The sequence below is a fragment of the Oncorhynchus masou genome, unplaced genomic scaffold, assembly GCF_036934945.1.
Source record: "Oncorhynchus masou masou isolate Uvic2021 unplaced genomic scaffold, UVic_Omas_1.1 unplaced_scaffold_3956, whole genome shotgun sequence".
Lineage (NCBI taxonomy): Eukaryota > Metazoa > Chordata > Actinopteri > Salmoniformes > Salmonidae > Oncorhynchus > Oncorhynchus masou.
Window position 1 is genome coordinate 23,379 of NW_027010357.1, and position 9,403 is coordinate 32,781.

At 45.6% G+C, this 9,403-nt stretch overlaps 1 pseudogene; it reads left to right on the forward strand.

The window, feature by feature from the left end:
* The window catches only part of LOC135534804 (sorting nexin-17-like), a 29,626-nt pseudogene extending 20,442 nt beyond the window's left edge, over positions 1 to 9,184 (forward strand).
* The last annotated feature ends 219 nt before the right edge of the window (positions 9,185 to 9,403 follow it).

The following is a 9,403-nucleotide window of genomic DNA, read 5'->3' on the forward strand; positions in this document are numbered from 1 at the left end:
CTCTATTCTCCTCTCCTTCTCTATTCTACTCTCCTCCTCTATTCTACTCTCCTCCTCTATTCTCCTCTTCTCTATTCTACTCTCCTCCTCTATTCTCCTCTCCTCTTCTCTATTCTCCTCTTCTCTATTCTCCTCTTCTCTATTCTCCTCTTCTCTATTCTCCTCTTCTCTATTCTCCTCTTCTCTATTCTCCTCATCTCTATTCTCCTCTTCTCTATTCTCCTCTTCTCTATTCTCCTCTCCTTCTCTATTCTCCTCTCCTGTCCTCTTCTCTATTCTCCTCTCCTCTTCTCTATTCTCCTCTTCTCTATTCTCCTCTTCTCTATTCTCCTCTCCTCTTCTCTATTCTCCTCTTCTCTATTCTCCTCTTCTCTATTCTCCTCTCCTCTTCTCTATTCTCCTCTCCTTCTCTATTCTCCTCTCCTTCTCTATTCTACTCTCCTCCTCTATTCTACTCTCCTCCTCTATTCTCCTCTTCTCTATTCTCCTCTCCTCTATTCTCCTATTCTCCTCTCCTCTTCTCTATTCTCCTCTTCTCTATTCTCCTCTTCTCTATTCTCCTCATCTCTATTCTCCTCTTCTATTCTCCTCCTTCTCTATTCTCCTCTTCTCTATTCTCCTCTCCTGTCTCTCTTCTCTATTCTCCTCTTCTCTATTCTCTCTCTCCTCTTCTCTATTCTCCTCTCTCTATTCTCCTCTTCTCTATTCTCCTCTTCTCTATTCTCTCTTCTCTCTCTCCTCTATTCTACTCTCCTCCTCTATTCTACTCTCCTCTCCTCTCTATTCTACTCTCTCTCCTCTATTCTCTATCTCCTCTCTCTATTCTCCTCTCCTCTTCTCTATTCTCCTCTCCTCTATTCTCCTCCTTCTCTATTCTCCTCTTCTCTATTCTCCTCTTCTCTATTCTCCTCTCTTCTCCTCTTCTATTCTCCTCTCCTTCTCTCTTCTCATTCTCCTCTTCTCTATTCTCCTCTCCTTCTCTATTCTCCTCTCTCTTCTCTATTCTCCTCTCCTCCTCTATCTCTATTCCTCTCCTCTTCTCTATTCTCCTCTTCTCTATTCTCCTCTTCTCTTCTCCTCTTCTCTATTCTCCTCTCCTCTTCTCTCCTCTCCTCTTCTCTATTCTCCTCTTCTCTATTCTCCTCTCTTCCTCTTCTCCATTCTCCTCTTTCCTCTCTCTATTCTCCTCTCTTCTCTATTCTCCTCTTCTCTATTCTCCTCTCTCTCTATTCTCCTCTCTCTATTCTCTCTATTCTACTTCTCCTCTCTCCTCTCTATTCTCCTCTTCTCTATTCTCCTCTCTCTATTCTACTCTCCTCTCTATTCTCCTCTTCTCTATTCTCCTCTCCTCTATTCTCCTCTCTCTCTATTCTCCTCTTCTCTATTCTCTTCTCCTCTATTCTCCTCTCCTCTATTCTTCCTCTTCTCTATTCTCCTCTCCTTTCTCTATTCTCCTCTTCTCTATTCTCCTCTTCCTCTATTCTCCTCTCCTCTATTCTCCTCTCCTCTTCTCTATTCTCCTCTCCCCTTCTCTATTCTCCTCTATTCTCCTCTCCTCTTCTCTATTCTCCTCTTCTCTATTCTCCTCTCTCATTCTCCTCTTTCTCTATTCTCCTCTTCTCTATTCTCCTCTTCTCTATTCTCCTCTCTCTATTCTCCTCTCCTTCTCTATTCTCCTCTCTCTTCTCATTCTCCTCTTCTTCTCTATTCTCCTCTTCTCTATTCTCCTCTTCTCTATTCTCCTCTTCTCTATTCTCCTCTTCTCTATTCTCCTCTCCTTCTATTCTCCTCTTCTCTATTCTCCTCTCCTCTTCTCTATTCTCCTCTTCTCTCTTCTATTCTCCTCTTCTCTATTCTCCTCTCCTTCTCTATTCTCTCTCCTCCTTCTCTATTCTCCTCTCCTTCTCTATTCTACTCTCCTCCTCTATTCTACTCTCCTCTTCTCTATTCTCTCCTCCTCTATCTCTACTCTCCTCCTCTATTCTCCTCTTCTCTATTCTCCTCTCTTCTCTATTCTCCTCTCCTCTATTCTATTCTCCTCTCCTCTTCTATTCTCCTCTCCTCTTCTCTATTCTCCTCTTCTCTATTCTCCTCGTCCTCTTCTCTATTCTCCTCTTCCTCTATTCTCCTCTCCCCTCTCTATTCTCTCTCTCTTCTCTATTCTCCTCTCCTCTTCTCTATTCTCCTCTCCTCTATTCTCCTTCTTCTCTATTCTCCTCTCTCTCTATTCTCCTCTTCTCTATTCTCCTCTCCTCTTCTCTATTCTCCTCTTCTCTATTCTCCTCTTCTCTATTCTCCTCTCCTCTTCTCTATTCTCCTCTTCTCTATTCTCCTCTTCTCTATTCTCCTCTCCTTCTCTATTCTCCTCTCCTTCTCTATTCTACTCTCCTCCTCTATTCTACTCTCCTCCTCTATTCTACTCTCCTCCTCTATTCTACTCTCCTCTTCTCTATTCTCCTCTCCTTCTCTATTCTCCTCTTCTCTATTCTCCTCTCCTCTTCTCTATTCTCCTCTCCTCTTCTCTATTCTCCTCTCTCTTCTATTCTCCTCTCTCTCTATTCTCCTCTCCTTCTCTATTCTCCTCTCCTCTTCTCTATTCTCCTTCTATTCTCCTCTTCTCTATTCTCCTCTTCTCTATTCTCCTCTCCTCTATTCTCCTTCTCTATTCTCCTGTCCCTCTCTCTATTCTCCTCTCCTCTATTCTCCTCTCCTCTATTATCCTGTCCTCTCTATTCTCCTCTCCTCTATTCTCCTCTCCTCTATTCTCCTCTCCTCATTCTCCTCTTCTCATTCTCCTCTTCTCTATTCTCCTCTTCTCTATTCTCCTTTCTCTATTCTCCTCTTCTCTATTCTCCTCTCTCTCTATTCTCCCCTTCTCTATTCTCCTCTTCTCTATTCTCCTCTTCTCTATTCTCCTCTCCTTCTCTATTCTCCTCTCCTTCTCTATTCTACTCTCCTCCTCTATTCTACTCTCCTCCTCTATTCTACTCTCCTCCTCTATTCTACTCTCCTCCTCTATTCTACTCTCCTCCTCTATTCTCCTCTTCTCTATTCTCCTCTATTCTATTCTCCTCTCCTCTATTCTATTCTCCTCTCCTCTTCTCTATTCTCCTCTCCTTCTCTATTCTCCTCTTCTCTATTCTCCTCTCCTCTTCTCTATTCTCCTCTTCTCTATTCTCCTCTCCCCTTCTCTATTCTCCTCTTCTCTATTCTCTCCTCTTCTCTATTCTCCTCTCTTCTCTATTCTCCTCTTCTCATTCTCCTCTTCTATTCTCCTCTTCTCTATTCTCTCTATCTCTCTCCTCTTCTCTATTCTCCTCTCCTCTCTATTCTCCTCTTCTCTCTATTCTACTCTCCTCCTCTATTCTACCTCCTCCTCTATTCTACTCCTCCTCTATTCTACTCTCTCCTATTCTCCTCTTCTCTATTCTCCTCTCTCTATTCTCCTCTCCTCTTCTATTCTCCTCTCCTTCTCCTCTTCTCTATTCTCCTCTCCTTTCTCTATTCTCCTCTCTTCTCTATTCTCCTCTCCTTCTCTATTCTCCTCTCATTCTCCCTTCTCTATTCTCCTCTCTCTATTCTCCTCTCCTCTATTCTCCTGTCCTCTTCTCTATTCTCCTCTTCTCTATTCTCCTCTTCTCTATTCTCCTCTCCTATTCTCACTCTCCTCTTCTCTATTCTCCTCTTCTCTATTCTCCTCTTCTCTATTCTCCTCTCCTCTATTCTCCTGTCCTCTCTCTATTCTCCTCTCCTCTATTCTCCTCTCCTCTATTCTCCTGCTTCTCTATTCTCCTCTTCTCTATTCTCCTCTTCTCCATTCTCCTCTTCTCTATTCTCCTCTCCTCTATTCTCTCTTCTCTATTCTCCTCTCCTTCTCTATTCTCCTCTCCTTCTCTATTCTCCTCTCCTTCTCTATTCTCCTCTCCTTCTCTATTCTCCTCTCCTTCTCTATTCTACTCTCCTCCTCTATTCTACTCTCCTCCTCTATTCTACTCTCCTCTCTATTCTACTCTCCTCCTCTATTCTCCTCTTCTCTATTCTCCTCTCCTCTATTCTATTCTCCTCTCCTCTTCTCTATTCTCCTCTCCTTCTCTATTCTCCTCTTCTCTATTCTCCTCTCCTCTCTATTCTCCTCTCCTCTTCTCTATTCTCCTCTCCCTTCTCTATTCTCCTCTCCTTCTCTATTCTCCTCTCCTCTTCTCATTCTCCTCTTCTCTATTCTCCTCTTCTCTATTCTCCTCTCTCTCTATTCTCCTCTCCTCTTCTCTATTCTCCTCTTCTCTACTCTTCTCTATTCTCCTCTCTCTCTCTATTCTCCTCTCCTTCTCTATTCTCCTCTCCTCTATTCTACTCTCCTCCTCTATTCTACTCTCCTCTATTCTACTCTCCTCTATTCTCCTCTCCTCCTCTATTCTCCTCTTCTCTATTCTCCTCTTCTCTATCTCTCCTCTTCTCTATTCTCCTCTCCTCTCTATTCTCTCTCCCCTTCTCTATTCTCCTCTCCTCTTCTCTATTCTCCTCTTCTCTATTCTCCTCTTCTCTATTCTCCTCTCCTCTTCTCTATTCTCCTCTCCCCTTCTCTATTCTCCTCTTCTCTATTCTCCTCTTCTCTATTCTCCTCTTCTCTATTCTCCCTTCTCTATTCTCCTCTCCTCTATTCTCCTCTTCTCTATTCTCCTCTCCTCTTCTCTATTCTCCTCTCCTCTTCTCTATTCTCATCTCCTCTTCTCTATTCTCCTCTCTCTATTCTCCTCTTCTCTATTCTCCTCTTCTCTATTCTCTCTCCTCATCTTCTCTATTCTCCTCTTCTCTATTCTACTCTCCTCCTCTTCTCTATTCTCCTCTTCTCTATTCTCCTCTCCTGTCCTCTTCTCTATTCTCCTCTCCTCTTCTCTATTCTCCTCTTCTCTATTCTCCTCTTCTCTATTCTCCTCTTCCTCTATTCTCCTCTTCTCTATTCTCCTCTCTCTCTATTCTCCTCTTCTCTATTCTCCTCTTCTCTATTCTCCTCTCCTCTTCTCTATTCTCCTCCCCTTCTCTATTCTCCTCTCCTCTATTCTCCTCTTCTCTATTCTCCTCTTCTCTATTCTCCTCTTCTCTATTCTCCTCTTCTATATTCTCCTCTTCTCTATTCTCCTCTTCTCTATTCTCCTCTTCTCTATTCTCCTCTCCTTCTCTATTCTCCTCTCCTTCTCTATTCTCCTCTCCTTCTCTATTCTCCTCTCCTCCTCTATTCTACTCTCCTCCTCTATTCTACTCTCCTCTCCTCTATTCTACTCTCCTCTCCTCTATTCTGCTCTCCTCTCCTCTATTCTACTCTTCTCTACTCTTCTCTACTCTTCTCTACTCTCTCTCTATTCTACTCTCTCTTCTCTATTCTACTCTCCTCTTTCTCCTCTCTCCTCTGGGTAAACTGCCGAGCTCTACACCGTCATCGCTTTCATCAGACCACTTACCCTAATACATAGCCCTGACACACACACACAGATTCCCACCTATGTGTTATCTCTGTATCGACCCACTGCCTCCTCTCAGAGAGCCCAATCCTTTACTGTTACATGTATATATATATTGTTTCCCATCCAAATGAATGTAGCTATTTCTAAGGCATATTAGGGTGCAGTTCAGGGAAGGGCATACAGTATCACTGCAGTTTTATCTGTCAATCTTCTCCACCCACCTCTATAAATGTAGACTTCTCTTGAAGGGATAGAGATTGATCACATAATGAGTTCATCTGACTATAGCAGTGGTTTCTTTTTTGAATCCGTATCAATGTATTACAACAGACTATTAAAGAGGGAAACTGTGGCAGCAGTAGCATCCAGATGCTAACAGGGAACATTGTTCAGTTCTGCCTTTGGTACCACACAGCACTTTTAAGAGACAGTTGGAACTGAAACCAACCATCAAAAGCCCGTACATGGACCAGCGGCTGACCCGAACACTACTAAACCCAGCAGCTAACCCGAACACTACTAAACCCAGCGGCTAACCCGAACACTACTAAACCCAGCGGCTAACCCAACACTACTAAACCCAGCGGCCAACCCGAACACTACTAAACCCAGCGGCTAACCCGAACACTACTAAACCCAGCGGCTAACCCGAACACTACTAAACCCAGCGGCTAACCCGAACACTACTAAACCCAGCGGCTAACCCGAACACCACTAAACCCAGCGGCTAACCCGAACACTACTAAACCCAGCGGCTAACTCCGAACACTACTAAACCCAGCGGCTAACCCGAACACTACTAAACCCAGCGGCTAACCCGAACACTACTAAAACCCAGCGGCTAACCCGAACACTACTAAACCCAGCGGCTAACCCGAACACTACTAAACCCAGCGGCTAACCCGAACACTACTAAACCCAGCGGCTAACCCGAACACTACTAAACCCAGCGGCTAACCCGAACACTACTAAACCCAGCGGCTAACCCGAACACGACTAAACCCAGCGGCTGACTCGACCCCTACTAAACCCAGCGGCTGACCCGAACACTACTAAACCCAGCGGCTGACTCGACCACTACTAAACCCAGCGAAGCTAACTCGACCACTACTAAAACCCGGCGGCTAACTCGACCACTACTAAACCCGGCGGCTAACCCGACCACTACTAAACCTGGCGGCTAACCCGACCACTACTAAACCCGGCGGCTAACTGCGAGCCAATAAAAACCCAGTCCTTTGGGACTGTGGTGCTGGGACTGTTCTTGATACACACGGAAAACTGTTCAGTGTGAAAAATCCAACAGCGCTGCAGTTCTTGACACAAACCGGTGCGCCTGACACCTACGACTATGACTTTGTTTTCAAGATGGCCGTCTGACTGAAGTAAGTAGTTGGACAGTAGAGCAGTAGAGTTGTCAGGCTACATACACCTTAGACATATAATCTACACACCACGGAGGTCAGCTCAGTCAGCAGTACATTTTTAATTTTAGAATGTTAAGTGTTAATGCAAAATCATATCGCACCCGAATCGATTCTTTCCATATCGGAGCCTATGTATCCCGAATCGATTCGTTCCTCTGATCAAACCAAATTGCTGTGAATCAAACCAAATTGCAGTGAATCACACCAAATTGCAGTGAATCACACCAAATTGCAGTGAATCACACCAAATTGCAGTGAATCACACCAAATTGCAGTGAATCAAACCAAATTGCAGTGAATCAAACCAGATTGCAGTGAATCAAACCAGATTGCAGTGAATCAAACCAGATTGCAGTGAATCAAACCAGATTGCAGTGAATCAAACCAGATTGCAGTGAATCAAACCAGATTGCATAGAGTCAAACCAAATTGCAGTGAATCGTTTCAAAACTAAAACGTTATAATTCCTGTATCACATCGGAGCCTATGTATCTAGATCGTCTTGAAATGGGAAGATGCACATCCCAATGACCACCTATGGAAAGATGAGTCTCTCACAAACACGACGGTGTTTTTGCGTATGACACAAATGTCTGAAGGTGGATCCGCCGATCTGTCAACTTCTGTGTGTCCATCCAACCGGTTTGGGCTGCACACGAACAGTCGTTTTCCTCTAGAACACCCACAAGCCTTACGTACATATGGCAGTACTTTAGTGACAATAACAAAAAAGGACTTAGATCTCTGGAGTTTTATTAACACTTTATCTAACAGACACTTCAAAACATACTTGGACATATATGAATGTGTTTCCATAGGATAATAGCAGTAAGGGCAAATTCAATGTCTCATCAAATAATAAAAATGAAACAATTGCTGTCCCAACTGACCAACAGCAGACAAGATGACCCTTGGAGAGGCACTGTACAGACAGACTGCTATTGAGGGACCCTGTGTCCTGTCCTCAAGGGGGGCTTGGCGGAACGCCCTGCCAACGAGGGGCGGAACGCCCTGCCAACGGGGGCGGAACGCCCTGCCAGCGGGGGGCGGACGCCCTGCCGAGGGGGCGGAACGCCCTGCCAGCGGGGCGGAACACCCTGCCAACGGGGCGGAACGCCCGCCAACGGGCGGGCACGCCCTGCCAAGCGGGGCGGAGCCGCCCTGCCCACGGGGGCGGGGCGCCTGCCACGCAGGGGCGGAACGCCCTGCCAACGAGGGCGGAACGCCCTGCCAACGAGGCGGAACGCCCTGCCCAGCGAGGGGCGGAACGCCCTGCCAACGAGGGGGCGGAACACCCTGCCAACGGGCGGAACACCTGCAATGGGGGCTGGGCAGAACATGTCTACAGACTGTCCACAGACTGCCTGATATTGTGTTGATGATGAGCAATAGGGATGACTGGATCATTAATTTCTATGAGGAGTTGGAAAGATGATGATGATGATGATGATGATGACCGTGGGTGAGCAGGGAGTGGAAGATGCAGGAGACGATGATGATGCTTGACAGCCAGCCATAGTAACCCCTCCCCTTTACAGCAGGTCCCGGTAGCCAACGGAACATCCTCCACCTCCCCCTGCTCCTCAGCCAAGTGTGAGGTGAAGTTGGAGCTGGCCTTCGAGTACCTGATGAGCAAAGACCGCCTCCAGTGGGTCACCATCACCAGCCCACAGGTCAGAGGTTAGGGTTTAGAGGTCAGGTCAATAGGGGTCTGTCTGGGGTCACAGAGTTTGTGACCTCTACTGATAATATATTAAATCTAGTGTCTCTGGAGTCACTGTTTGTGTCTCTTGTATCTAAAGCCCTGGTTTGTGTCTTCAGGCAATCATGATGAGCATCTGTCTGCAGTCGATGGTTGATGAGCTGATGGTCAAGAAATCAGAGGCAGCATCAAGAAGGTCTGTGTGTGTGTCTGTGTGTGTGTCTGTGTGTGTGTGTCATTTTCCTGTGTGTGTCTATGTGTGTCATTTTCCTGTGTGTGTGTCTGTATGTGTCATTTTCCTGTGTGTGTGTCTGTATGTGTCATTTTCCTGTATGTGTCTGTGTGTGTCTGTGTGTCATTTTCCTGTATGTGTCCGTGTGTGTCTGTGTGTCATTTTCCTGTATGTGTCTGTATGTGTCATTTTCCTGTGTGTGTCTGTGTGTGTGTCATTTTCCTGTGTGTCTGTGTGTCATTTTCCTGTGTGTGTGTGTGTGTGTGTGTGTGTGTGTTATCTCTAACAGATGCTGAGGAAACGTCCCAACGGCTCCCTCCACCGGTCTGAAAGTCAGCAAGGTGTGAAATCGCCCCCTCCACTGGTGAGACAGTGGAACTGCACGGGGCTTGGATTAGAGAAAGGCATTTTGTTAGCTTGAAACCGGAACCTGTTTTGTGCTAACATTCCACTTTGTACTCCGTGTCATACCAAACATTTGGCTTGACAAGAAGTGGAATTATAGCTTAACAGACTGGAACCCAGGCTAACAGTTGGCTGTTTGAATTAGAAGGATCGGGTGTTTGGTTTTGTTTCCTATTGG